At 41.8% G+C, this 25,528-nt stretch overlaps 1 protein-coding gene across 3 annotated transcripts in view; it reads right to left on the bottom strand.

Annotated features, from left to right (window-relative positions):
* STIM1 (stromal interaction molecule 1) overlaps positions 1 to 25,528 on the bottom strand; it is a 195,296-nt gene that overhangs the window by 148,494 nt on the left and 21,274 nt on the right. The window lies entirely within an intron of this gene.

A 25,528-nucleotide genomic window follows, 5' to 3' on the forward strand; every position in this document is an offset into this window, starting at 1 on the left:
TGCTTGTGTGCTTAATCTTCTCCATAGTCTGTGGATTGCTCAAGGACAAGGACTAAGTCTGTCACATCTCTGTAACCCAGCCCACTTGTCCAGTCTCTCAAGATGAGCAGCAAGACAATCAACCATGATGGAGAAACTCCCCCTGTATCAGAAGAGCAGACTCCAATGGCCACAGAAGTCTTAATACTTCCCCTCTTGCAAATGCTTCCAAATGCTGCGTGGATTCTGACCCCAGAGGAGGTATTCCTGACCTGATTCCTGGGGTCCTTCTGCCTGGAACAGTCTGTTCAATAGGGATAAGATAGCTTCCTGCAGATTATAATTCTTTGGAAAATGATTTCTAAAATGGGCTAATTACAAGTAGAGCTGGCCACTGCCAGATCCATCTCAGGAAGTCATGTCAAGACTTTCACATACCTTCAAAAGTAACTGAGGTGAGTACTACAACAACCTATGGCTAGTCTGCACCATATTACTTGCCACAAGTTACTTCACTAGCTAGAAATCTATGATAGCTTCTCACTGGCTAAAACTGCATTGCATGGTGATTAAGAGCAAGAACCCCAGGAATCTATTATCCAGGCCTGAATCCTAATTCCACGACTCATTAACCATGGGAGTTTGAGCAAGTTATTTAAATTCTCTGGGCTTGTTTCCTTACCTGTACAGTAAGAAAGTAACAGTATCTACCCTCTTAGGATTGGTATAAAGATTAAATACCCTAATAATAAGAATTAAATAATAAAAAATTAAATCAGCTCACCATTATAAATGTTAATAACAATGCCTGGCTCGTGGTAAGAACTTAGTAAATTATATGTAAACATTTTCAGCTTTCAAGTTCCTCTGACATTTAAAACCTAAGACAAGAACTATTGTCCATTTACATGCTACATACAACTCACCAGTTCCCAATCCTTTTAACTTCTGACTCTATCACTTATGATTTTTTGCCTCTACCCACAGTATCAATCCCCATCTACCAGCCCCTCCCTCTGTCCTTAGCTGCAAATTCCTTCTGGCAGTGCTAGCTGCAGCTGCCTGGAAAACACCCCCTCAGTAGAGTACCCCTGGGTGGTGCCATGCCTAAGAGCAATGCAGGATAACACCTTCACCTGAGCACTCCATTCTCCATGCTCTCTCCTACCTGCACATAGGTCATTTTTACAATCCTAATGCCTCCCTGAACTGCAGTAGATAAACCTTAAAATGAGTTTTAGAGACTAGGTCATACCATCTCCAGGAAGCCTGCTAGACTATAACCACTAAAGTCTTAATCTGTAAGATATACTTCTACACTCATATCATATCTAACCATCTCTATTAGATGAAGTTCCATGAGGCAGTATCTGGTTTTCCATCACTATGGTCCTATTATCCTAGAACAGTAATTGGGTCACAGTAAATGTTTAATATTCACTGAATGCAATTATTCTAACCCAACCTCTTTATCTTTAAATAAGAAAATGGGGTGTCTGGGGGGCTCAGTTGGTTGGGCATCCAACTCTTGATTTTGGCTCAGGTCATGATCTCAGGGTCATGAGATGGAGTCCTGCATCAGTTTCTGCACTGGGCATGGAGACTGCTTGGGATTTTCTTTCTCCCTCCCCTCTGCCATTCCCTCCTACTTATGCTCATGCTCTCTCTCTAAAAAAATAATAATAATAATTAAATAAATAAATAAGAAAACCAAGATTGAGAAAATAGAAGTATCTCAGTCAAAACAGAGGGAGGACTGAAACCCAGAACTCTACAAGACTGAAATTATGAATGCAATCCACCCCAACCCACTTCTGGGCCAACTACAATTCACAAGAGAGCAGACAGTTCTCTGATTGAACTGAGTGCTGTTCCCTCGAAGCAGGGTATTTTTCTTCTCCTCCAGAAGCAAGACTATGCTAACTATAGAACCTCAATTAGCAAAATCTCCTACCATTGATTCTGGGACATAATCATGGACTGGTGGATTAACCAAGATCTCCAGCTTCTGTAACAACAACCCAGTCTGTGAAAGGAAGGAGAACCCTGGAGTTACTTGGCAACCAAAGGAGAGGTTGCCATTCTACTTCTCCAAGCCCTACTAACAGAAAAGCAGAAGCCACTTTGTATTCATTTACCTAATTGTGTTCTATGGAACACTAGTGTCTTATGTAATGTTAATAGATGTGTTTGGGGTTTAGGGGAAGGGGGTGGAGATTCCATAATCAAAAAATACAGGAGGGGCACCTGGTTAGCTCAGTCCATAGAGCATGCGACTCGATCTCAGGGTCATGAGTTCAAGCTTAAAAAAAAAAACAACTGTAGGCAACCCTACATACCTTTCCTTATTATATTAAAGGCTCCCAGCTTTTCCAAACTTGATCTCAGAGGTCTCTCAGAATAATACCTATTGTCTTTTCATATGATAGTGATATTCTGAAGAACACTTATTTTTTAATTTACTTTAAGAAATTATTTTAAAAGGGTATAGTGTACAAATGTATAAAGGTAGTTATTGGGATACCTGGGTGGCTCAGTGGTTGAGGTCTGCCTTTGGCTTGGGGTGTGATCCTGGAGTCCCGGGATCGAGTCCCGCATCGGACTCCCAGCGTGGAGCCTGCTTCTCTCTCTGCCTGTGTGCCTCTCTCTCCATCTCTCATGAATAAATAAAATCTTTTTAAAAAATAATAAATAAAATTACACTACTTTTTCTAGCACAATAAGTTTGGGAGAAAGTAAACGTGGAGTCAGATCTGTCTGCTAACTTTAAAGCCTGTATATTATTATACTATATTCCTTGACAGTTGTTTATTCCAAAAAATCTTTACTGAGCTGCAGATGAAAGGGATATAAGGAAGTATAAGATTTAGTAATCTCTGCCCTTTTGGAACTCATAATTGGTAATGTTCATTGCTATGATAGAGAGAATGATAATATAGGGATAGATAGAAGGAAAGGAGGTAATGGCAGCTTGAGGGGAGCCTTAATCTTTGGTGGTAGGAGAAGTTGCCAGGGAAGGCTTCCCAGAGAAGTGGGTATCTCAGTGCTAGTCTAGTGATAAAGAACATGGTGGGACAGGGGAAATAGGCAGAGAACATGGGCTCTTGGAGGAATAGACCAGTTTCTAAAGGAGGCCAGTTTCTGGCCTATCTAATGAAGAAGTAGGAAAGGAAAGAGGGGTCTTTACCAGATATAGCATTTCTAGGACAAACTAGAGATCCTTTAGGGAGCACATGCCAGATTGGGTTGCCACCAGATACAAACAGCTACCCTCTTGGAAATAATTAAATGTCAGTTTTGACTCTGATGGAATCTTAGGCCTCAAAAAAATATTTTGAAATTGCTTAAATAAACCCTACTCTACTGATAATAAGAGAACCTGGCTTCATTTGTCCCAACTTGAGTTGAATACAGGAGAAACACAGGTTAGACAATGATCATTACAATGGTTGACAATTAATGAGAGCTTATTATGTGTCAGGCAATCTGCTAAATGTTCAACATGAATTATCTCATCTTAATCTTCACAACAGCCCTTTGAGGTAGATAATATAATTATCTCCATGTTATAGATAAGACAGTAGGTTCAGAGAGGTGAAGTAACTTGCCCAAAGTATTATAGTAAGTGATGGAACCTACACAGACTGATCCCAGGGCCTATGTTCTTCATCATAGACTAGCTGACTACCTACTCTGGGAAGCCTCTCTGACAAATCCTCTACCATGAAAGATTAAGGGCCCCTGAGCTCCTACTGCCTCCTATCCTTCTATCAACTTCTTATCCCCATTCCCTCTAATGTAGCAGTGAGCCATCACCAAAATGATGAGTTCCCTGAGGGCGGAGATTACTAAATCTTAAACTCGTAACTCTTCTACCTAGTATTGCATCTGCAGCTCAAACAAAAAGTTTTTTTTTTTAGAATAAACAACTGTCAAGGAATATAGTATAATGATAGAAAGACACAGGTTCTAAAATCAAATAGGCTTTGATCTGAATCTAGGCACTGCCACTTCTTAGCTATAATCTTGGCTAAATTACTTAACCACTCTGGGGTTCAGAGTGGTAAAATGTTTTGTCATATAACATTGTAAGAAAACTAAGCTAAGCACCTTATACAGTGCCTGGCACATAAAAGTTACCCAATTTTATTTACCATCCTCCTCCTTTCGCTTTGTCTTTCACATATTGGTAAAAAGACCTCTGGTCTCAGGATCCAGAGTATAATTAGCTATAATCTTAATTAAGTACTTCTCCTTTCTGGGCTTAATTTCCTCATCTACAACTCACGGACTATTGGTTCAGAACAAATGAAATAAAACGTGCTTGAGTGGTTAAAAAGCACCGCACAGATGGAAGGAATTTTTGTCATTCCACCAAACCAGCTTTTAAAATCAGCCTCAGGGACGCCTGGGTGGCTCAGCGGTTGTTTTCTGCTCAGGGTGTGATCCCAGGATCTGAGATCGAGTCCCATATCAAGCTTCTTGTGGGGAGCCTGCTTCTCCCTCTGTGTCTCTGCCTCTCTCTTTCTGTTTCTTTCATGAATAAATAAAATATATTAAAAAGAATAAAATTAAATTAAATTAAAATCAGCCTTGAACTGCACTACATGTAAGTGTCTTGAAGCTCACAAAGACCGATCTTTCAGAGACCTAAAAGCTATAAAAGGAGGGAGTATTTGCACTGTCACTAGGAGAAGGAGCCAGTCCCACTGAAGAGCTGAGGTAAGACACTGCCAAATGGCTTGACTCCAGCAGTCCCTAGCTAATTAAGGCCTTGCTCCCCTGCTGTCTGCCTGTGACCTCTGCAAAGGCTAGAGAACACCAAGTGCTCCACAGCAGCTCTTCTCTTGGCCACAGCGGCATAAGGTATTTCCGGCCAAGGATCAGCGAAAGCTACTGCTAAGAGGTTCCTGCCCTTGGCCTTCCTTAGAACAGGGCCCAAAACAAGGAGGCCTCAGGCTGTCCTGAGGTTATCAGTTTAGGATTCCTAAGAGTCTGCCTTAAACAGAGCTACCAAGACTCTTCCCTGGAACATGTCAGATGGGACAGACCTGATGCCTAAGCAGGCAGGCCCTTTGGACAGACTGGAAAGTCCCCTTGTGCTATGGAATAAGGGACAGGTCCTCCCATTCTTAGCTGGAAGTATCTAGTCTTAGATGCTGTCAAGGTCACTTTCCAGGCTCTTCTTCAAGCTGCATAGGCCCCAGGGACCTACTCACCTTGTTCATTAGAGCAGAACTCATCCCACCCCTAGGGCTCCATCCCCCAAGCCTTGCTCTAGAGTAAGACAGTCTATCCATTTTGCTCTTTAAAGATTAAGACATATGACCCCTTTTTGTTGGAAGGCTTTAACTGTCGTGTTGAGAAAGAATGTAGGCCAAAAACAGCACATATGAGGAAGTAAAGAAGGCTTAAGAAGTACTACAAGTTAGTTACGGTCACCGTCCCCACTTAGAGTTCCTGGTTCCTTTCATCATGGGGGCTCTTAGAGAACAGCTACAATCCAATAGTTTCCAAACTTTATTTCTGAACAGTGTAACTCTCTCCTTCAAATGCAGTTCAAATTATATCTAATTAGGAGTCTTAATATCTAATTAGATCTTTAATGAAATAATGGATCTAGGTAGTAAACATTAATGACTCCTAAAATCATCAGGCAAGGGGCAGCCCCAGTGGCCCAGCAGTTTAGGGCCACCTTTAGCCGGGTGTGATCCTGGGGACCCAGGATCGAGTCCCACATCAGGCTCCCTGCACGGAGGCTGCTTCTCCCTCTGCCTGTGTCTCTGACTCTCTCTCTCTCTCTCTGTCATGAATAAATAAATAAAATCTTTTTAAAAAAATAAATAAAATCATCAGGCAAAAAACTGAAGGGAAATATTTTAACGAATAGATCAAATGACAATATCTGAACCCACTCTTCAGTCTAAACATAACAAAAAGAGAGGAAACCAGATACAGTTGGTCACCTTTTCAAAAAGAAAGGAAAAAAAAAAAAAAAGAAAGAAAAGCAGAGTGATTGAGTGACTCAGTTAAGCATTAGCCTTCCACTCAGATCATGATTTCAGGGTCCTGGGATCGAGCCCAGCATCCTTCCTGCTCAGCCAGGAGTCTGCTTTTCCCTCTGTCCCTACACCCTGCTTATGACTTCTCTCGCTTGCTCTCTCTCTCTTTCAAAACCTGAAAAAAAAAAATTAAACCTGAACCTGATCAAGCATCAAGATCCAACTACCAATTTATAGTACCATACAGAGAGTATAGGAACATGTTAAATGCCACCATAGAGAGATACGCAGCAAAATCCAGAAACTGGGAAGCTTCTAGACAAATGACCCAGTTTCTTCAATACAGAATTGCAAAGAAAAGAAAAAAGGAGGGAAAGCTATGAGTCAGAAGAAACTCAAGATTTATTTTTTTAAAGATTCTAGTTATTTATTCATGAGAGATACAGAGACATAGGCAGAGGGAGAAGCAGGCTCCCAGCGGGTAGCCTGATGTGGGACCCTGGGATCCAGGGTCCCTGGGATCATGACCTGAGCCAAAGGCAGATACTCTACCACTGAGCCACCCACGTGCCTGGAAACTCAAGATTTAGATCAACCAGAAAAAAAGAAAAAAAAGACATCCACATTGGAAAAGAAGTAAAACTGTCACTATTTGCAGATGACATAACACTATAGATAGAAAATCCTAAAGACTCTACCAGAAAGCTATTAGAACTAATAAATAAATTCAGTAAGTTGTAGGATATAAAATTAATATATAGAAATCTGCTGCATTTCTATGCGCTAATAATGAACTATCAGGAAAAAAAATAAGAAAACAATCCTATTTATAGCTGCATCAAAAGATAAAATATTTAGGAATAATTTTTTCCCTAGGAATAATTTATATATAAATTTAACGAGGAAGTAAAAGATCTGTACTATAAGACACTGATGAAAGAAATTAAAACTGCATGATACTGATAAAAGAAATGGAAAACTGTAAGACACTGATGAAAGAAACTAAAGACACAAATAAATGGAAAGACATACAATACTCATGGATTGTAAGAATAAATATTGTTAAAATGTCCACACTATCCAAAGCAATCTACAGATTCAATGCAACCCCTATCAGAATACCAACAGCATTTTTCACAGAACTAGGACAAATATTCCTAAAATTTGTATGGAACCACAAAAGATCCCAAATAGCCAAATAATCTAGAGAAAGAAGAACAAAGCTGGATGCATCATGTTCCCTAATTTCAAACTATTCTACAAAACTACAGTAATCAGTATCATATTGGCACAAAAACAGACATATAGATTAATGGAATGGAATACACAGTTCAAAATTAAACCTACATTTATACAGTCATTTAAACTTCAACAAAGGAGGCAAGGACAGGGATCCCTGGGTGGCGCAGCGGTTTGGCGCCTGCCTTTGGCCCAGGGCGCGATCCTGGAGACCCGGGATCGAATCCCACGTCGGGCTCCCAGTGCATGGAGCCTGCTTCTCCCTCTGCTTATGTCTCTGCCTCCCTCTCTCATTCTGTGTGACTATCATAAATAAATAATAAAAAAAAATTAAAAAAAAATGTTTCTTCTAAAAATAAAATAAATAAAAATGTTTTAAAAAAAAAAAAAGGAGGCAAGGACATACAACAGGGAAAAGTTTCTTCAATAAATGGTGTTGGGAAAACTGGACAACTGTGTGGAAAAGAAGGAAACTGGACCACTTTTTTTTTAATTTTTATTTATTTATGATAGTCACACAGAGAGAGAGAGGCAGAGACACAGGCAGAGGGAGAAGCAGGCTCCATGCACCGGGAGCCCGACGTGGGATTTGATCCTGGGTCTCCAGGATCGCACCCTAGGCCAAAGGCAGGCACTAAACCGCTGCGCCACCCAGGGATCCCCTGGACCACTTTCTTATACCATACACAAAAATAAGCTCATAATGGATTAAAAACTTAAATAAAGGGCATCCCTGGGTGGCGCAGCGGTTTAGCGCCTGCCTTTGGCCTAGGGTGCGATCCTGGAGACCCAGGATCAAATCCCACGTCGGGCTCCCGGTGCATGGAGCCTGCTTCTCCCTCTGCCTGTGTCTCTGCCTCTCTCTCTCTCTCTCTCTCTATCATAAATAAATAAAAAATTAAAAAAAAAACTTAAATAAAGACCAGGACCCACAAAACTCCTAGAAGAATACATAGGCAAAAACTCTTGGACATTGGTCTGAGCAATTTTTTTTTTTTGATCTGTCTCCTCAGGCAAAAAAAAAAAAAAAAAACAAGAAAAGTTTCAGTCAACTAATATACCAATATACAGAGCTTTGTTGGGCACTGATAAGAATAAATAAACTTAAACACTATTTGATATTAAATGATTATTGTTATATTTTTAACTGTGATAATGATGTTTTCAAATACAGTTCTTTTAGAAATATATAATGTTTGTGAATGAAATAATACACCTAGATTTTGCTCCAAAATAATCCAAACAGGTGGGAGGGTAAAGATGAAACAGGATTAAAAAGACTGGCCTTGGGGATCCCTCAGTGGCTCAGCGGTTTAGCGCCTGCTTTCTGCCCAGGGCGTGATCCTGGCATCCCTGGATGAGTCCTGCATCGGGCTCCCTGCATGGGGCCTGCTTCTCCCTCTGCCTGTGTCTCTGCCTCCCTCTCTCTCTCTCTCTCTCTCTCTCTCTGTGTGTGTGTGTGTGTCTCTCGTGAATAAATAAAATAAAATAAAATAAAATAAAATAAAATAAAATAAAATAAAATAAAATAAAATAAAATAAAATAAAATAAAATAAAATAAAATAAAAAGACTGGCCTTGAATACATGATTGTAGATGGAGAGTAACGGGCACATGAGGGTTCATTATACTGCCCAATCTAGTTTGTTTGGTTTTTTTTTTTTTTAAGATTTTATTTATTTGGGCAGCCCAGATGGCTCAGCGGTTTAGCGCCGCCTTCAGCCCAGGGCCTGGTCCTGGAGACCTGGGATGGAGTCCCACATCAGGCTCCCTGCATGGAGCCTGCTTCTCCCTCTGCCTGTGTCTCAGACTCTCTCTCTCTCTCTGTGTGTCTCTAATGAATAAATAAATAAAATCTTAAAAAAAAAAGATTTTATTTATTTATTATATTTGAGAGAGAGAGAGAGGAGCATGAACAGCAGCAGGAGGTGCAGAGGGAGAAGCAGGATCCCTACTGAGCAAGGATCCCAATGCAGGGTTCAATCATGACCTGAGCCAAAGGCAGATGCTTAACCAACTGAGCCACTCAGGTGTCCCTAGTATTTTGTTTAGTTTTTTAAGATTTATTTATTTATATGAGAGAAAGAGAGAGAGAGAGAGAATGTGAGTAGGGGAGGGGCAGAGGGAAAGGGAGAGAATCTCAAGCAGACTCCCTGCTGGACAAGGAAGCAAAAGTCAGGCCCCATCCCATCACCCTGAGATCATAACCTGAACTGTGTTCAACTGACTGAGCCACCCAGGAGCCCCTGCCCTCTCTAGTTTTAAATTATTCAAATTTTCCATAATACATAAGTTTTTTTTTTGTTTTGTTTTTTTTTTTTTTTTTTTTTTTTTTTGAGAAAGAGAGCATGGGTTGGGGGAGATTCTCAACCAGGCTTCAAGCCTAGCACAGAGCTTGATCTCATGACCCTGAAATCATGACCCCAGCCAAAATCAAGAGTTGGACACTTAACTGACTGAGCCACTCAGCTACCCCCAAAAGGTTTTTTTAAGTTAAAAAATAAGCTGAATGTGGAGAGGCTATGGTTGAGACATATGAGTTAAGTCCTAGAGCTCTTCCCAATGACTCACTTTTCCCACAATGATCCCTGAAGCAGCTTGGGAAGCCATAGGATACCTAGAAAACAGTTTGAAAACCAATGCTGCATTATAAGGAATACAGAGACCTGAGGAAGAGAATTTGTCTTCAAATCTTGCCTCTGTGCCTTGATAGCAGTGTGACACCTTTAAAAAGTTACCCTCTGAGCTTCTTCTTAGCCTTGTGCAAATAGGGCTGCCTCCCAGGATAGCAACAAGGATCAAATCAAATAAGAGATTAAAATCCTTTGTAATCTGAAAGTATATATGATCATCATTAGGATCACTTAGGGAGATGACTTGCCTTTTATTCCTGACACTAAAGTTGCCCAACCCCTATCCCACCCCAACCATCATGCCAATCCCTTCCAATGTTCAGCAAACACACATAAAATTCTGTGAGGATATAAGAGGCAGCAGGAATTAAGATTCAGGGCAGCCCTGGTGGCACAGCGGTTTAGCGCCGCCTGCAGCCCGGGGTGTGATCCTGGAGACCGGGGATCAAGTCCCACGTCAGGCTCCCTGCATGGAGCCTGCTTCTCCCTCTGCCTGTGTCTCTGCCTCTCTCTCTCTCTCTCTCTGTCTCTCATGAACAAATAAATAAAATAAAATAATTTTAAAAAAAAGAAAATCTTAAAAAAAAAAAAAGGAATTAAGATTCAATGCTGTGGGCAACCCCTGTGTGCCTGGCCAGCTAGAGCATGGTGGGGGGAGTGGGGCAGGAGGCAGAGGGCAGTAATGGGAAAGTGCCCTAGAGATGACCAAAAATTTACCCTAACCCAGGCTCCAGGTCTCTGACTACCAATCCCAAATGACAAAAAAAAAAAGTATAAGGCACTTGTGATGAAGGCCAGCTATTAGGGGGGGAAAGCTTCATGTTAATGACAGCTTATCTGGGGAATCCCTGGGTGGCTCAGCAGTTAATCATCTGCCTTTGGCCCAGGGTGTGATCCTGGAGTCCCGGGATCGAGTCCCATGTCAGGCTCCCTGCATGAAGCCTGCTTCTCCCCCTGCCTGTGTCTCTGCCTCTCTCTCTCCCTGGGTCTCTCATAAATAAATAAAATCTTTAAAAAAAAAAAAAAAAAGGACAGTTATCTATTTCTGACTCAGAAATAATGAAACATATCCTTTTTTCAACACTTAGATTCTTGTTTCCTTCCACAGCCCCTCATGTTTTGAATGATTCTGTCAATAAACAAAGTGCACTTAAGGAGAAATCAATCCAACATTTTCAGCTGTGTTTATCACTGCTTTTTCTTTTCAAAATGCTGATCCAGATTTCAACAACCATATACAATTATCAAAGCTTCATAACAATATTTTGAAATTACACACCTCACCATCCTGGCTTTGATACTCATGCGCAAGAAAGTGAAAGTAAACATGCAGACATTCAAGCACTGGGTTTGCTACCAGTGCTTATTTTGGCTGTATACTTGTGTCCAAGGTCATTTACTCACTGAACAGGTTTATGTCCTATGATGCCATCAACTGCCAGTCAAAGTACCAATTAGCTTGAGCAAACTAATGTTACCACACAGCACCAACATAATTAAAACCAAAAGCAAAGACACTTTAATTGTAAGTAAATATATAATTTCCATTAGGCTTATTGAAACACTGAAAGCAATTTAAATTCATTTATCTTTCAAAAACAAATATTTACTAAGTGTCCCTGTCCAAGACCCTATGGTAGGCACTAAGGACAAAATGAAGAAGACATAGTCCAATGCCTAAGGATTACACAAATACACCCCTTCACTGCTTTCAAGGACCTCAAAGTTACCAGAGACCACAGGCTACCAAAAACGGTGCTGGAAGAAGTAACATTTTTATTCTTTTATGAACACAAGTAACTTGTGGAAAGGCAACCTGCTTCAAGACATACTTCTCAAAAGCACAGGCCTGGGACACCTGAGTGGCTCAGCGGTTGAGCGCCTGCCCAGGTCATGATCCCAGAGTCCTGGGATTGAGTCCCGCATCAGGCTCCCTGCAGGGAACCTGCTTCTCCCTCTGCCTGTGTCTCTGCTTCTCTCTGTGTGTCTCCATGAATAAACAAATAAAATTAAAAAAAAAAAAAAAAAAAGCACAGCCCTAATCTGCAGGTACAAGTTGCTCCACTACTAGAAAAATCAAGAAAATGGTTTCTAAGATCAAGGTCTTTGTCTATAATTCAACAGATTTTATTGAATTTCTGTTTTACCTTTGGGGACTATGCTAGATAAGATACTATGCTTATCTAGTAACTGTGATCCTCAGGCCAAATCCAGCCCAACAGTCTTCGCAAAGTCTTATTGGAACACAGTCATGGATGTTCATTTATATATAGCCTATGGTTGCTTTCCTGCAACGACTTGCCACTTCAAAAACCATATGGCCCATCAAGCCTAAAACATTACTATCTGGTCCGTTACAGAAAATGTTTGCAAACTACTACACCAGACCCTGAAGATGCAGAAATGTATCTATAATTGATCTGGGTGGTAGTTATATAGGTATACACATGTAAAAATTTGTCAAGCATTTCATTCATTCATTTAATATTTATGCCATAACTCCTTACTTCATTTTTTTAATGAAATAAAGAATAGTCAGTCCTTGCCCTGTAGCAACTCAAAATCTGGTAGGAGGCCATAAACATAAGCAGTGGCAGTGCAATGATGATAACGATCATAACAAAAAGCTATACTAATTACAGTAATGGCACAAAAAAGAAAACAAACAACCTAGCTAGGTATGCAATACCAACTCTTTATAGAAGATAATTGAGGGGGGAAAAAAGATAATTGAGGTAAATCTCAAAGAATGAGTACGTGTATGACAAGAGGGTGCTAGAGAAAGACGGAGGTGAAAGGGAGACATCATTTCAGGCAGAGATCACAGCATATACAAAGGCTCAGAAATGCAAAAGCAAAACAAACAAACAAAACCCCAAACAATAAAATGTGACATGACTTTGGGAAATGACAAATAGTTCATAGTAACACTTAGGTAAGGGATTAGCAGAGCAATGTCAAAAGATGAGACTGAAGCAATAGGAAGGGGTTAGACCACAGAAGGCCTTATGTGGAAGGTCACCATAAACGAATGGCTGTGTCACTTATGGTCTAAACAGGGTCAGTTCAGGATGTCAGTGGAGTTTCTGCTTTCGGTTCAGGTCATGATCCCAGGGTCCTGGGATCGAGCCCCACATGGGGCTCCCTGCTCAGAGAGGAGTCTGCTTCTCCCTCTCCCTCTGCTCTTCCCCCTGCTTGTGCTCTCTGTCTGTCTCTCTCTCTCTCAAATAAAGAAATAAGGGCAGCCTTGGTGGCTCAGTGGTTTAGCGCCGCCTTTGGCCCAGGGCGTGACCCTGGGGACCCAGGATCCAATCCCATGTCAGGCTCCCTGTGTGGAGCCTACTTCTCCCTCTGCCTGTGTCTCTGCCTCTCTCTCTGTCTCTCATGAATAAATAAATAAAATCTTAAAAAAAAAAAAAGAAAAACTATTTAATAATAAAAATAGTCACTTTTTTTTTCCAGGTCTTATTTATTTATTTACTTACTTATTTTAGAAACAGAGAGAGAGGGATCCCCGGGTGGCTCAGCGGTTGAGCGTCTGCCTTTGGCCCAGAATGTGATCCTGGAGTCCGGGGATCAAGTACCACGTCGGGCTCCCTGCATGGAGCCTGATTCTCCCTCTGCCTGTGTCTCTGCTCTCTCTGCTCTCTCTCTCTCTCTTTCTCTCATGAATAAATAAACAAAATCTTTTTAAAAAGCAAAGAAAGAGAGAGGAGAGAGACAGCACATGTGTGCAGGAGGAGGGGCAGAAAGCAAGGGAGAGAGTGAATCTCAGGCAGACTCCACACTGAGCATGGAGCCCAAAGCGGGGCTCTATCTCATTTTCCTGAGATCATGACCTGAGCCGAAGTCAAGAGTCAGATGCTCAACCCGCTGAGCCACTCAGGTGCCCCAAAACATGGTCACTTCTGAGAGTAAAAGAGCCAGAAGAGTAATTGTGAACAAGGACTAGCCTAGGAAGATATGATCATCCTATTATTTGCCATATTAAAGAACCTGGACTTTTTTTTTTTTTTTAGAACTTGGACTCTAACTGACAAGATAGGACAAGTTAATACAAGATTTTAAAGAGAGGAATACCAAGATTTATGATTTAAAAAGAGTGTACTTCACCTATTTATTTTATTTAACCTATTTATAGACAACTTACTATGTGCCAGGCACTACCCTAAGCACTTTACAAATATTTCTTATTAATCCTCATAACTGCCTTGTGAGACAGACACTATTATTATCCTCATCATTCAGATAAAAGGCACAGGCTAATTAAGTAACTTGCCCAAGTGGCAGAATAGTTCGGCTGCAGAGTTTATGCTGTTCCTATTCCACCTCAGGGCCCGCCTCTGACATTTACTTCAGAACCTCCCGAGCCCTCAAATGGTGTTAGGTCCCTCTGTACAGTGAACCACACCGCTCTGCACTTCTTCCCTCCACTCACCCTATTTTTAACCATTTATTTAAAAATAAATAAATAAATAGCAAGATCTATATTCTTCACTAGACTGTGAACTCTGTAAGGACAGGGTGAATTATCTTGTTTACCACAGTATTCCCACAGTCTGATACATTTATTAACCCTCAATCTAGAAATAGTATTAATAATAGCTAACACTGGGGCACCTGGGTGGCTCAGTCAGTTAAGCATCCCACACTTGATCTCAGCTCAGGTCTCGATCTCAGGGTTGTGAGTTAAGACTCACATTGGGCTCCACCCAGGGAAGGGCCTACTTTAAAAAAACGCACCTGCGGGGATGCCTGCGTGGCTTAGTGGTTGAGCGTCTGCCTTCAGCTCAGAGCATGATCCCAGATCCTGGGATCGAGTCCCGCAACAGGCTCCCCACAGGGAGCCTGCTTCTCCCTCTGCCTCTCTCTGCGAGTCTCTCATGAATAAATAAAATATTTAAAGATATATTATAAGGATGCCTGAATGGCTCAGTGGTTGAGCATCTGCCTTCAGCTCAGGACATGATCTCAGATCAAGTCCCATATCCGGCTCTCCGTGAGGAGCCTGCTTTTCCCTCTGCCTATGTCTCTGACTCTCTGTGTCTCTCATGAGTAAAATTTAAAAAAAATTAAAAATAAAAATAAAAAACATACATCACAATAAATAATAACGCATTTATTGAGCATTCACCCTCCACTAGGCACTGTTGTGAAAGCCTTAAACATATTAATTGATTTAAGAGAAGTTAAGGTCTCAAAGCTAATAAGAAGTGGAGCCAGGATTCTGGATCTAGCTCAATGATGTTTACCTTATACTATTTTATCTTTTTTATTGAATAAATAAAAATATTACTTAACAAAATTGGTATCCCTGGTTCCTAAACAGTGCCTGGCACTCAGGAGCATTCCAAAAAGAAATGACTCTTTCAGGTACTGAGGAAGAGACAACCTGTTACCACACTGCCTTCCTCCCAAGCAGTCAGCCTGGCCCACAGAAATATAAGCATATACCCAGATCACTGGGGAGGCAGCATAGTGCAGTGGTTAAAAACATAGGCCTTGGAATTAGAACATGAAATTTCTAATTAGGCTGAGTCCCACTTACACTAATTGCTAGATATGTGACCTTAGATTCCTCATTTATAAAAACGAGAATAACAATATCACTGGCTGTTGTGAGGATTAAATAATGTAAATAATTGTACATAACACAAAAGTACTCAATATACATTTATTTTTTATCACAACAATCAACATTATGATTTTTATTATTAATTGTCTGATCAGTTAGTGGTAGACTTAGCTGTAGCTCAGAGTTTCTGCAACGTCCTGCTAGGTGCCTTCAGTCCTCCACACCAAGTCTTATACCAAAGTTGACTATTTTACAAGTTTAGAGCTCAAGTGGATATTGTACATGAACATTGTTTTATGGAGCTTTAGGCTTCTGGCCAAGTGCCTGAAAAGGTGAATATCCTAAGGGTGGGGTCCTAATCCCATTACTTAGGCCATGCCTTCCAGAAGCAAAATCTGGAAACCCCTATCTCTAACTGACCTAGCTGACTTTGAAAGACACTATACTAGAAAACATATTTAAATACAATATCTTCTTGAGCTTAAGATTTCAGTCATATCCTTATTGTCGGGCTAGAAACCCAGAATTTTTTTTTAAGATTTTATATATTTATTCATGAGAGACACAGAGAGAAGCAGAGACATAGGCAGAGAGAGAAGCAGGCTCCATGGGGAGCCAGGATCCTGGGATCACGACCTGAGGTGAAGGCAGAAACTCAACCACTGAGCCACCCAGGCACCCCTAGAAACTCTAATTTAGTCCAAGAGACTGAACAGGAGAAGCCAAGAGCTTCTGTCACTGCTTCTGGGTCTAAAGGTGGTGATGGAGAAAGTTTTAGAATTCTAAGGTGCCATAAAATTCTCTGTAACCTCTGTGACAAACTTAATTCAAAGCCTTATTAGATGCCCAGCCCTATACTAGGACCAGATTGGTCTGATCACAGAAACCACAGAATTGGGAGAACAAGGTGAATCTCCAGAGATCACCATGTGGATTGGTCTCTGCTTTCAGACTACAATATGCCTATTGTCTTTCATTAGCCTCATTTTACAGATAAGGCAGCTGAGGTCCAGAATGGGTAAGTGATCCAAGTCTAAGTGCTGGCAAGAAAAAAATGAGCATCTAGTCTCAAGAAATGACAATTTGGGGGAGCCTGGATGGCTCAGTTGGTTGGGCGTCTGCCTTCAGCTTGGATCATGATCCAGAGGTCCTGGGATCAAGCCCTTCTATTGGACTCCCTGCTCAGTGGGGAGCCTGCTTCTCCCTCTTCCTGCTGCTTGTGCTTCTCTTGTTCTCTCTCTCTCTTTCTCTCTCTCAAATAAGTGAACAAAATCCTTTTAAAAAGAAAAGAAAAGAAAAGAAAAGAAAAGAAAAGAAAAAAAAAGAAAAGAAAAGAAAAGAAAAGAAAAAAGAAATACCAATTTTGATGACAAGGTAAGACTCCTAAAACTGTCAAAATATCAGGCAGTGAGGAAGATTACCAGGAGGAGTGGAAGGGATGGAGATGAGCTAAGGTACAGGAAGTCTCACAGTAACAGTTCCTAGCCACCACACCCCTCACAAAGTAAAGGGGCCTAGCCTTGCTTTTCTGGCTCCTTTATACCTAGACCCTATAATATCTATTTACCTATCACCCTTACAAAATGGTACTTCCTCAAGGTTATGCACATTTCATTACCTTATCTGTATTATCAGGACCCTACCTAAGCATACATCTGCACCTCCTGCTGACTTCAAAGATTCAAACTAGTCCAACTCACCTGTGCAACACTTCAAACAAGACACACTTAATCTATTAAGCATCTGCCACATCAAGATGCAGATTCTCAAGAAAGAGTCGAGATAAGGCCAATGGAAAGTGACTCTGGCCAAGTAATTAACCTCTTATTTGTTCATACAAGATACTGATAATAATAATAATCTCAGAATGATGTATGAAAAACTAAATGTCTGTGAAAGCACTTACCACAGTCCCTGGCACATAGTAGGCACCCAATGATTGCTGGCTCCCTTCTCACAAGCCTTCTGAGTTCCTGTAAAAACTATTTAATTTTTGGTTTTGTATGTTCTTGTACCAACATTTATTAAACCACAAGTATTTATTTATGTGTAGAGCACTGTGGTAAGCCCTGGGAGAATGGTCATGACCTTGGCCTAGGCATCTCTGATAAAATCTCAGCATCTAGCATGGGGCCCACCAGAGCTGCTACCATAGTTCCCACAACAGGGAACTCCCAAGAAGACTACCAGACGTGGACCACTGGTGGCTCACCTGCCAGGACAGCAAGGCCGAGCTATCTGCTCTACTGGCCCTAGAGACACACAGGCACAGAAGAGATCAAGTTCCTGGCCAGCATCAGGTGTACACATTTAGGGAGCCCCTCCCATAGTAGAGTCTGGCCATCTCAATGACCATAAAAATAAAGGAGCCAGATGAGTTCCAGATGAGGACCCTATGGGGATGTTCCAAACTATACCGCATCTCCATGTAGGACCTGGATTGCAATATTAAAATGGACACTCACCTTCACATGTCCTGCACTCTCCATTGAGAGAAAAGGAAAGCGCTCCTTCCTTTTAGCACCCCTTGTTTGGAAAAGTGGATCTCCCGGAAAACAGCTGGGTCTATATCCTGGCAAATAGGATCCAGCAAAAGCTTGAACCCTACCAAAGCATCTCAATCATTCCACCTTGCTGGGCTCCAGGGCTGAAAATAGCCCCAAATGAAAACAAGCTGTGCAGACTACTTATCCAGTTTCATAGCAAAAGCAGGCCTTCAGCTGGCCAAAGAGGACAAACCCCTTACTCCTTAACTCAAGAAGGGCTAGAAGCTTCACCTGTTTCCGGCCCCATAGCAACTGGCATAGCTCTGGCACCTCTCAGGCTTCATCTTTCCAAAACAGCAATGGGACAAGTGCAGGACACAGAAGGACCTTCTACCACCAGCCCAGCACCGCTCAAAGGAGTGGCAGGGAGAGCCTGTTCCTGGACACACACCCTTTACTCCTCCATCAAATCTAAGGGCAAAATGAAAGGCCCACACCTGACAAAGCAGCATTCTGTACCTCTGCCTTACCATCTACCAATGACCTTAAGAGGCTCCTCCATCAAGGCCCTGTCTCAAGGTCTGCTTAAGGGTAGTCTTACCGGATCCCCAACCATAGCCAGTCAGTCTGCAGTCTTACACCCCAAGTCCAGCCCTGTTACACACCCTGACCGATGTCATTAGAGTCAACTATTTCCAGCTCTGTGTACCCCAAAACGTTAAGCACTTTGAAAGGCAGGGCCCAAGTCTCATAATGCCCATGTTCTCCAGTTTTATCCAGTACAAGGGCAGCTGTAGAGCAGATGCTCAAAGGTCAGTTTGTTGTAGAGTAAAAGTGAGGAGGTACAGAAACAAGACAAGAAGTATCAGGACAAGAATATATCCTGCCTTACTCTCCCTGTGGTCCCAAGTCTACTGTGGCCTTGGGTTCACGCTGGCTCTCCCAAGCGTCCTCTCACCATCCAGTGCACAGCCATCTCTCTGATTGTGCATATCCTAGCTGAACTATTCCCTGGACTCCTGGCATCCTAGATGTCTGTTCCACCTCCCAAGTGTGCTTGGGAACTCCTTCAGGAGTTGGTCAATAGAACGTTCTATTGGTCAATAGAACGGCCACATGAAAGTCCACCAATAAATGTTTACAAAGTAAAAAGAAAAAAAAAAAAAACTTCCCTTGAGCTTTCAGTAGCTTAACTCTAAGAAAATATTTAAAAAATCTGTCGCTGGTGTCTCTCACCTGGTTTCACCTGGTTGCTCCCACGAGCTTTGATTATCTCTCTTTCTCCCTGTCCTCCACTGGTTCCCAGGGAATTCTCCGTAACGAATTCAGGGCAAATGGTTCAGCACCCATATTTGGATCTACAACTGTGTGATACTCAAGATGTCATCAGAACAGATATGACAGCTCATTCTTCACATCCCACATCCTTCAAACTATAGGGAGTGATTCATCCACCCTTATCCCAGCCAAAGGCAGGAAAGGTCCCCTGAACCAAAGTAGGACACCATTGCATCCTCCACCTACCTACTGGTGTGTCTATGCCTAAATCATGTGCAGGCTGACATCTAAAACTGGGAAGGGGCTCCTAAGTCCTCACCTTTGTGGGAGAGGCTTCCATAGTCCTGGAGGAAGACTTCTAATTAGAAAGAAAATAAATGATAAATTTCTACAACTGTGTTAAAACCAACAGTTTTTAGTAAATCCTAGTTACTTTTGTTTTTATTGAGATATAATTTGCATACCATGTGATTCACCCTTTTAAAGGTACAAGTCAGTGGTTTTCAGTATATTCACAAAGTTATACATACATCACCATGACCTAATTTCAGGACATTTGCACCACCCTAAAAATAAACCCCATACCCATCAGCAGTCACTCCCCATTATCCCTGCAGCCTAACCCCTGGCAACCACTAATCTACTTTCCATCTACACAGATTTGCCTATTCTGGACATTTCAATAAATGGAATCATATATTATGTTGTCTTTTCACTTAGCATAATTTTTCAAGGTTCATCCATGTTGTAGCATTTATCAGCACCTTATTCCATTTATGGCTGCATAATATTTCATTATATGGATCTATCACAGTTTGTTTATTCATCAATTGATGGACATTTGGGTTGTCTCCAGTTTTTGGCTACTATTAATAATGCTACTATGAACATTCCTGTACAACACCTTTTGCCTTTCAGGTATTGAAAACATCTGGCTGGCTCCTCTATTGCTCACGCATTTTCCTTACTTAGAAAAGGCAGAGCCAAGCATCATGCTACTCACCATTAAGAAAGCACTTTCAGGGATCCCTGGGTGGCACAGCGGTTTGGCGCCTGCCTTTGGCCAAGGGCGCGATCCTGGAGACCCGGGATTGAATCCCACATCGGGCTCCCGGTGCATGGAGCCTGCTTCTCCCTCTGCCTATGTCTCTGCCTCTCTCTCTCTCTCTCTGTGACTATCATAAATAAATAAAAAAATTTAAAAAAAAAAGGCACTTTCAGGGCACCTAGATGGCTCAGTAAGTCAAGACTCTCCCTTCGGGTCAGGTCATGATCCCAGAGTCCTGGAATAGAGCCCCATGTAGGGCTCCCTGCTCAGTGGGGAGTCTGCTTCTCCCTCTGCCTCCCCCTTACTTGTGGATGCACACTTTCTCAAAATCTTAAAAAAAAAAAAAAAAAAGATTTTATTTGTTTTAGAGATGAGGGAGGTAGAGAGGCAGACGGAGAGGGAGAAAGGGAATCCCAAGCAGACTCCCCACTGAGTCCGATGCAGGACTCAATCTCATGACCCTGAGATCATGACCTGAGCCAAAATCAAGAGTCGGACACTTATTAAGTGACTGAGCCACCCAGGCACCTCAAAGATCTCGGTATATTTAAAGACAAGTGAGTGATTTGGGGGGTGCCTGGGTGGCTCAGTGGCTGTCTGCCTGGCTCAGGTCGTGATCCCGAGTTCCAGGATTGAGTCCTGTATTGGGCTCCCCGTGGGGAGCTTGCCTCTGCCTATGTCTCTGCCTCTCTCTCTGTGCTCTCTCTCTCTGTGTCTCTCATGAATAAATAAATAAAGTATTAAAAATAAATAAAGACAAGTGAGTGATGTTTAAGTCTAGGAAGGTTTGCTCCATAAGTATGGTTTTTTTAAAAAAAATCAATGTCTAGTATTCAGAATATTTTTTTAAAAAAACTCTTATAATTTGTATTAGTCAGGGTTCTCCAGAGAAATATAACCAATGGGCTATTTATACAAAAAGAGAGAAAGACACATACAGACATATAGAGATATCTGTATCAGAGAACATTTATTATAGGAATTGACTCACATGGTTATGGAGGCCAAAAAGTCCCACAATCTGCCATCTGCAGAGAATCAGGAAAGCTGGGGTATGGTTCAGACCAAGTCCAGAGGCCTTGGCCAGGCGGTGGGGTGATAGTGTAAGTACCAGTCCAAGTTTAAAAGCCTGAGAACTAGGAGCTCTGATGTACAAAAGTGAGAGAAGATGGATGTCTCAGCTCAAGCAATGAGAACAAGTTCACCCTCCTCCCCTTTTTGTTCTATGCAGGCCCTCAGCAGATTAGATAATGCCCACTGGTATTGGTGAGAGCGGTCTTCTTTATTCAGTCTCTTGATCCAAATACTCATCCCTTCTGAAAACATCCTCACAGACACACCCAGAAATAATGTTTTATCAGGTCTCTGGGTATCCCTTAGCCCAGCCCACATAAAATTAACCATCATACAATCCAACAAGAAAAGGACAAAACCCAATTTAAAAACGGACAAAGAACCTGAAGAGACATTTCTCTAAAACTGATGTACAAATAGCCAAGAAGCAGAGGAAAAGACAACATTATTAGTCATCAGACAAATGCAAATCAAAACCACAATGAGATACTGCTTCACACCCACTTGGATGGCTATAATCAAAAAAAAAACAGAAAATAACAAATGTGAGAATGTGGAGAAATTGGACCCCTTGCATGTTGCTGGAAGGAGTATAAAATGGTGCAGCTACTTTGGAAAAGTTTGGCAGTTCTTCAAATACTTAAACATAGAATTACCATTTGACCCGGTAATTCTACTGTTGGTATATACCCCAAAGAACTGAAAACAGGTACTCAAACAAGTACATGTACATACATGTTCATAGCAGCACTATTGACAACTTTGAAAAGATGGAAACAGCTAAGTGTGGTATATACATACAATGGAATATTAGCTACCCATAAGAAGAGGACTGGAGTACTGCTTCATTCTACATGCCACATGCTACCACATGAATGAACCTCTAGGATATTATGCTAATCGAAAGAAGCCAGATGCAAAAGGTGACATATATTATGATTCCATTCATATGAAATATCCAGAATAGGTAAATCCTATAAGGAGAATCCACATTGGTGGGCACCAGGTGAAGGAGAGAGGGGGGAGTGGGAGCAACTGCTTAACGAGTACGGGATTCCTTATACGGAGTATAAAAATGGTTTAGAACTAGACAGACATGGTGCTTACACATCATTGTGAATGTACTAAATACCGCTGAGTTATACATGTGTATGGTTATTTTATGTCATAAATAACATAAATTCAACTCAATTAAAAAAAAGAAAGATGAATGGCCCATGGTACCATATTCTATAATGAAAAATTCAAAACCACTGATGTTTTCCCATCCAGCTGCTCCTTCCTGCCTTTCCACAAAGCTTGCCCTCACATCCCAACACATCCAAACCTGCCATTTTAACATTGAGTTATAGTCTCTTGCTCTTGTTTCTAGTCATTTCCAGTGTCAGGCCTTCTAAAGTCTCCAGTGAGAAAGCAAACTCTTTTTTTGTTGTTTGTTTTTGTTTTTTAAGCAAACTCCTTTTTGAATAGGGTCCATGTGTACTTGTTCTGTTTCACTTACAGCACAGCCTCGGTCACGGGTGGAGTGTAGTGAAAGGTTCCGAATGACCTCTCTTGAAGCTGCAGTTTGGAGCGGTGCTATCTTTGGAAGGGAGCTGGAGGCTCGGTGGCCAGGGAGACCAAAGATACAATCCTCACACAGTGGTCTAAATTTGATTGATTTTCTTTTGGAGAGGGATAGGGTTTGAGGAAAATAGAGAAGAAGTATTTAAAGAACAGCTTTAGAGTAGTATCTGATTTCAGAAATAACTGAAATCTCTCAATAACAACTGGGTTCTTGATTTTTCAGAAGCAACAATTCTAATGCCAAAGGCCTTCAGAAAAACAACAAGGATTTTATTCCCAATATTTGACTCTGAAGCCATCCCCCAGCTGTCCACAAGCTGTTTTCATTGCCCGCCATGGGCAGTAGAGAGTAGAGACATCAAGCCCCACGTTCAAGCTCAGATCTATCAACCAAAAGGCTCCAATGTAGTATATTATTACAGATGCCTGCAACCCACATCACAGGATTAACCTGCAAGGGCCACAGGCATGTCCTCCTCAGGCTCCTCATGCCTCATACTTTCCATAACACTGACAATAAAACCCACCAATAAATACTTCCCTAATGGGGCCCTTGAATACATTCTCACAATAACCATAAGGCTCATACAGATTCATGACTTCTACAGAGCCATGTGGCTAATAAACAATAGCAAAGCCAGATTTCATTTTTTCTTAAACATTTTATTTATGCATGAGAGACACAGAGAGAAAGGGGCAGAGACACAGGCAGAGGGAGAAGCAGGCTCCATGCAGGGATCCCAATGTGGGACTTGGTCCCAGGACAACCTGAGCCCAAGGCAGACACTCAACTGCTGAGACACCCAGGGATCCCCCAAAGCCAGATTTTAGACTCTAGTCGGCCTGCTCCCAAAGCTCATGCTACTGCCACATCACGAAACGGTCCAGCACCACACATCCTACCCTATTTCCCAGATGTCTATGAGAGAATGCTCTTATCACTCAAAATAAACCAGTGTGGGACACCTAGGTGGCTCAGAGGTTGAGTGCCTGCCTTCAGCTCAGGGTGTGATCCCAGGATGCCTGGATCAAGTCCCACATCGGGCTCCCTGCATGGAGCCTGCTTCTCCCTCTGCCTGTGTCTCTGCCTCTCTCTGTGTCTCTCATGAATAAATAAATAAAATCTTTAAAAAATAAAATAAATAAATAAACCAGTTTAACATTAATCCTGGCAGCCACAGGGTCAGAGCGTCTCTTAGGCAGTAGCAACCCAGAGCACTCATACCTCTGAGAAGTACCTGAGACTGCTCTCTGGGATACTCCATCATTCCCCAGGTCACCAATCAAGCATCCCAAAAACATAAACGTAGATGTTCTGCCTTAGATGGCCCTTGAAGGGAAATGCCAGGGAAAAATACTAACACGGAATGCATGGCAAATAAAACACAAAGCCAGAAATCAGTAGACCTGAGACCTCTTCTCATTTCTGTCCCTAAGTAGGTATATAACCTTGAGAAGTTGCCTGCCTTCTTTGCATTTGTTTTCAATACAGAAATAATAATCCCCTACCATCATATCTCACAGGTTTGCTATGGGTATGATGAACAGAAAGACTGATCTTGAACAGGAGAATGCTTTGTAAAGTGCAAAGCACAAACTAACGGTGTGGTCATTATGATAATGACTATCACCAGTTGGCTGGAGAGAAGATTAATGTCCATGAAACAATTAGAAGGTGAAATAGTACATAATTAGGCGCCAAATTATATGATACAGACCTGGAAGATTACAGTTTTGAAAGGAGAAACTCTGGGATCAGTCAGAGAAACTGTATAGAAAAGAATACGCAGGACAAAAGGATGATGACAGCAGAAGCGTGTAGCCAGGGGAAACAGGGTGAAGTAGGGTAAGGGTAAGGGTGCAAGATCAGATGTTGTGGGTTGGGAAGGCAGGGAGTGCACAGATAGGATCAGGCTAGACTGTAGAAAGAAAGGGTCAGGCCAAGGGCCTGGGGCAAAACACAGTTGGCAACAGGAAGCAACAGCAGAGAGCAGAGCTCAATTTCTTTTTTTTTTATTTTTAAAGATTTTATTTATTCATGAGAGACACAGGAGAGAGAGGCAGAAACACAGACAGAGGGATAAGCAGGCTCCATGCAGGGAGCCCAATGTGGGACTTGATCCCAGGTCTCCAGGATCACACCCTGGGCCGAAGGTGGCGCTAAACCACTGAGACACCGGGGCTGCCCCAGAGCTGGATTTGACAGCAAACACTTACTGACCACTAACAATGTAATAGACACTATCCTAGGTTAGTGGGATACCAAGACAGATAAAGACATGAACCTTGCTCTCATAACTGCATTTGAATCCTAGCTTTTCTGTCTGCAATGACATGAATATCAAGGAACAAGCTTTACAATCACAAGGTTTTGGATTCAAATCCCTGCACTACTACTGCTACATCAGTGACCTTCATGAAGTAATCAAACTCTCTAATTTCCACTTTCCTCATCTGCAGTACAGAAATAACAATCTTTCATCGACCAGTAGTGAGTACTAAATTATATAAACCATGCTAAAAAAAAGATACTTGGGAGGTGCCTGAGTGGTTCAGTTGGTTAAGCATCTACCTTAGTTTGGGTCATGATCCTGGGGTCCTGGGATGGAGCACCGAGTCAGGCTCCCTGCTCAGCAGGGAGTCTGCTT

This window comes from Nyctereutes procyonoides, unplaced genomic scaffold (assembly GCF_905146905.1).
Source record: "Nyctereutes procyonoides isolate TBG_1078 unplaced genomic scaffold, NYPRO_anot_genome, whole genome shotgun sequence".
Classification (NCBI taxonomy): domain Eukaryota; kingdom Metazoa; phylum Chordata; class Mammalia; order Carnivora; family Canidae; genus Nyctereutes; species Nyctereutes procyonoides.